Genomic DNA, 5,575 nt, shown 5'->3' with positions numbered 1-5,575 from the left:
TACAGAAATGTTATCTCTGGGAAAACAGGAGCTGGTGACAGTCGGGCTGCTGGAAAATAAAGCCTGTCAGGGAGCCAGCAAGTGTAATGCTGGAGGGGAAACCTGCCAGTCAGGGGAAAAGTGAGAGAGGGGAAAGGTTTAGTGGGAGATTTTGTCCTCTTCTGAGATGCTTCACAGCACACAGCCTGGAGCAATTTGATTTGATTTGACTGCTTGAGGCAATGTTCCCTGGAAGTTCATGTGCTCTGCAAGAGCACACACCATTTGCTTTTAAAGCTACATCTGATAAACGAGACCCACAATGAAACGTACCATTTTATCTCAGAAAAAAAAAACTGCATAAAGGTGAACAGTAATCAGGAGGAGGTTCGTATACTATTATTATTCTGAAAACGATTACTCTTCAGTACTGGAAATCTAAAAAACCTGCATATTTCAGTTCTCTGTCTTTCCAGGTTTTGGCACAGGAGCTATCAGTTTCTGTTAGTCAGACATTATACCCCAAGACCAGTGATGAGTGGCAGTCCTCAGGGATTGGTGCTGGGACTGTTGCCCCTCTGCTCTGCTCCTGTGAGACCCCATCTGGAGCACTGCATCCTGTTCTGGGGCCCCCAACACAAGAAGGACGTGGAGCTTTTGGAGCAGGTCCTGAGGAGGCCACAAAGATGATCAGAGGGCTAGAGTACCTCCTCTGTGAGGACAGGCTGAGAGAGCTGGGGCTCTTCAGCCCTATAGCAGCCTTCTGGTACCTGAACGGGGTACTAGAACTGAACTATAGAAAGGTGGGGAGGGAATTTTTTAGAAGGACATGTTAGCGACAGAACAAGGAGAAATGTTTTTAAACTGGAAGAGGGTAAATTTAGACTAGATATTAGGAAGAAGTTCTTTACTGTGAGGGTAGCGAGACGCTGGAACAGATTGCCCAGTGAGGTTGTAGATGCCCCCTCCCTTGAATCATTCAAGGCCAGGAAGCTTTGACATATTCTCCTGCATCATTTTCCCTCTAGACTCCTTGACAAAGTAACCTTCCTTTGGGCAACATTAAGATCAACTAAATGTTTAAAATGAGGAATTTTAAAGTTTATTTATAAGTTTAAAGTGAGAAGAAGGAAGAGATAGAATCATGACCACTTTCTAAATCTTGGAATATATCTGGAACAAATATCAAATAAATATTTGAAAGCCCAAAGGATGGGCAGCAGACAACATGTAATACTTCAAAGCAACTAATGTGGAATCAAACTTTCATTTTACAGTATGGTAAAAGATTTAGGGGATGAAGTTCCATCTCAGCTTTTATCTTGATAAAGTCCCTCTGACAGCCAAATATTGTCCAGATTAGTTACTGATATAGTAGTTAGCAAAAGAACTTGTACTTGGAAAGTATTAGTTTAACTGTGAGTTAATCACTCCCAGTATGGAAAACTGTAGCTAGTGGAGTTCTGCCAGGGTTTGTCCTGGGTCACACTCTTCTAGAATGACTTGAGTAGTGACAAAGCTGCACATATGCTATTAGTCATGGTCAGAATTCAAAATGATTGAGAATTATAGAAATGGGCTGAAAAAGGAAGGGTACAGTGATGCAGGTGCAAAATGCTATGTGTGTGCAGAAATAGAGTAACTAGACAGATCTGGGACAGGGAACAGTTGTTTAGCCAGCAGTTCTCTTTCGAGAAGACTCTAGGTTTATAGTAGATCACATGCTGAACATGAATCAGCTGTGTCATGGGATTGTGAAAGAGACAAACATTGTATTGGGTTCTGGTAAGAGGAATGCATCTTGCAAGACAGATGAAGTCATCCTTCTCCACTTATCATTGGTGAGGCCATGGTTGGTGCATTATGTTGAGTCTGGGGCAGTTCAGTAAAGATATGAGCCAACTGAGGAGAAACCAGAAGGGGGCAGTGGGAAAGATCAGTGATGTGAAAAGCACTACTTTGTCATGCTGATACTGGAGAAATTGCAGTCAGCTTAGACAAGACTAAGGGAGAACACAGGAGCATTCTCTAAACACAGAAGGGCTACTTATTATTTTTTAAATTTAGAATGTGCCACGGAAAAAAAAAATCTCGGCTTACATTTTATCAGGAAAATCCAGATTATTCATTGGGAAAAAAAAATCTGATGATGAAAGACAATGAAGCACTGGAATCAATTGATATGGTAAAGCTTGAAGGAAAAGTAGTGCAAGTGCGCTAGGAATTACACAGATACAACGTTTTTATTTTATTTTATTTTATCTTTTTAAAGACTCTTGTTTTTAAACAAGAAAGATCATCTTTAGAGATCCATTTTTTTTTTCCCAGAGTATGGGACAGCATGTTTTAGGTAACTCAGCATTATCACACAGCTGCAGCTGAGGTTGGAAGGGACCTCTTGAAATGGTCCAGCCCACTCTGCTATTCAAAATGGATACATCCAGAGAAGGTTACTCTGGGCCACAACCAGTTTTACTTTGCTCTGAGAAATCTATTCCAGTGTTTGAGCATCCTCACATTGGAAACTGACCATCCTTTTCACATGTGACCTTTCACTGGATTCATTCCTGCATGGTAAATGTACCTGGCACTGGACACAGCATTCCAGATGTGTTTCACTAGGGCTGAGCAGAGGGGAAGGATCAACTTGTGATGACATTCCGTCATACAGATCATCAATGAAAATCTTACTGGTGCCCATTACCAACTGCTGAGGAACACCACTAGTGACTGTCCTGCAGCTAGGTTTGTGCTACTAACTGCAACCAGTCAAGCCTAGTAATTCAGTCAACTTTCAGCTCACTATCCAGTTATCTAGTCTGTATTTCATCAGTTTGCCTACAAGGATGTTGTGGGAGACAACATTGAGAACTTGCTAATGTCAAGATAAACAACATCCTCTGCTCTCTGTTCACCCACCAGGTCACTCACCATATTGTAGAAGACTGCTACACTAATTAAGCACAACTTATCCTTCACAGATCTATGCTGTCTGCTCCCAGTCATCTTCTTGCCATTCAGATATTTGGAAATGGTTTCCAAGGCTGTTTGTTCTGTTTGTTTCTCAGGGAGAGAGGTGACTTCCCTGAGACTGAGGTGAATCTCACTAGCTTGCGGTTTCTCAGCTCCTTCTTGCCCTTCCTGAAGATAGTATCAGCATTTGCTTTCTTGTAGTTGTCAGGAACCTCCCCAGTTGCCACAATCTTTCAGAGATAATCTAGACTGACCTCACACAGATATTGGCCAGCTCCTACAGTACTGATGGGTGCACCATACCATGTCCCATGGACTCGCATAAGTTGTTTAAATTTCCTTTGGCCATAGGGTTCCTGAAGGTAGGTCTAACTAGTGAGGACCAAGGTGAAGAAAACATCAAGTTTCTTGGCCTTTTGCACTTCCTTTTTGTTAGGTACGTTAGCCCACACATGGGTGTGTGTGCATTTTTTTTGGATGCATCCACAGTCTTCCTTTTGCTGATGATGTACCTTCAGAAACCAGTCCAGGTTTGTAGTCCAGATTGTGATCCAGCTTTTTGTCTTGCTCCCACTTTTCAGGATCCTATGCTCCATCATCTCATGGTCATGGCAGCCAGGACTTCCCTGTCCCTTGACATGCTGGACCGGTCTCCTTGTTTGTAAGCATGAGGTCTTTCACCACATAAAGGTGTGTCAGTGGGGGGAAACTGCCATGTGGACATGTTCAGGAAACAAAATTGTTTCCCAACTCTGGTCTGAAGAATAATGGAACTAGGGTATAGATCTCCTTATTTTCATCCCATCAGTCTGCTCTGCTCATCTTCTACTGCATCTAGACAGGACTTACTTCTGGATTCATTTTGCTTTCAGGAATGCAGGCAGGGCTGGGCAGGTATCTGTGTTAAACTAGCTCACTACAGCCAATCTGAACCACATTTCCCCAAATCCTCTTGATGGAGTAAGCAAAAAGAATTATCAGAAACGTCTTCTGGGGCTACAAGAGATGGTAAAATATCTGGAGAAATGGTAGGGATGGGGTGTATGAGGGAGAAAGAAAAAAAAAAAAGAATGGAAAATAAAAAAAAATATGCACGGCAAGAAAATCTGTACATAAAACATCACTACGGGAGCCAGAAAGGCTGATTCAAATCATTCTTTTACTACTGATCTGAAATACAGCTTTAGATGTACCTTAACTCCTGCCTTTTCTTTGGATTGTTCTTTCCTCCTCCAGCTGCAGATATACTGAGGACAGCATAGGTAAGAGGAAGGGCTTACCCAAGGAAGATCTACCTCTGCTTCCATGCTGCCAAGCCTGCACCTATCACGTGAGACCAGCTGTTATGTGGCTGTGCAGCTCTCTTCCTTGTCTGCCTCAAAGAGATATGTAAGCTTCTGTGGTGCAGGAACTTTTCCTCATTCTTGTAATAACGTTGTGACCTTAGGACCCAGAGATAATCAGACTGAACAGTGGATTTCCACTGCAGAGGAACAGGTTTGGTCCATCTTCCCCATGCCTGGCAATGGCCATGAGTTCAGTGCTGTGGTGGCTCTTCTTTTCTGACTCAGTGAAAGGGAGGATGTTTGTGAGACTGGAAATGAATGGGGTGAGCTGGAAGATATGGAGGTTACTTTGATAGGGAAATACAATAGATTGGTTTATTTTTCCTGTTTCCAGAGAAATATTTTCTTTTCTTTTAGGATAGATTATTCTTCCACATAGATAGGGGCACTTCACATGAGCTCATCCAGCATTTGTCAGGTTGTTCTGAGCTATAATCACAGGAATAAAAAAAAAAATTGACAGAACCCCCTTGTTCTGCAAACAAAACATGCAAAATAAAACCTATGTGAAATGTAAGGGAGAAGAGGACAGGCAAAGTTATCACCTGCCGTAGTCAAATGGCAAAGCCCCAAGAAGGGATATGGCTTACACTTAAACAAAGGAGCATTACCTTTTGCCCTTGCTGGAAGTGAATCAGCTGCAAATATCACCTGCAATTGATTGTTACCCCGGAAAAACAAATGACACAATCTTTGCAGAAGGGCATGTGCAAGGCACTGGAAACCAGTAACAAAACAAAGAAGAGATCAACAGTCTGCTTGCAGAGAGAAACTCTCTGAAGACCACAGAAGCCTCTGAAGCACATTTTTTGGGTATGGAGTATCTCTGGAGGCAGGCAAATAAAACTTGGCTTGCCCTGAAGTTAATGAAAGTATTGCCACTGGCTAATTTCCTGGGGAGCAGGCTGGGAACTGCACTGCAGCCTCTAAACTGGGATTATACAAACTGCAACAGTACTTACTGGCCTTGGCATGTGAATAAACAGCAGGAACAAGTTTCTATGCCATGAGCAATGGAGAAATATTTACCTCCCCGAAAAGTCAATATTTTAGCACAAACAGGATCGAGAGACTTTATGATGGTATTTTGTTTGTAAGCAAACTTCAAAGCTTTTTATGAGTTAGTTTTTTAGCTACTATTATTTACATTTTTAATGCAAAAATAGTTCCCAGAAGACTGAATGGGAAGAGTTTATGGCCCCAGCAAACAAAGTGACACACAGCACTTCAGTGCTGGCTGGGCAGTGGGAGTGAGCATGCTGGATGCTGGGCCAAGC

The sequence above is a fragment of the Centrocercus urophasianus genome, unplaced genomic scaffold (assembly GCF_019232065.1).
Source record: "Centrocercus urophasianus isolate 14NV4802_14NV808 unplaced genomic scaffold, USGS_Curo_1.0 seq_11, whole genome shotgun sequence".
NCBI lineage: Eukaryota > Metazoa > Chordata > Aves > Galliformes > Phasianidae > Centrocercus > Centrocercus urophasianus.
This window is presented reverse-complemented; position numbering follows the sequence as displayed.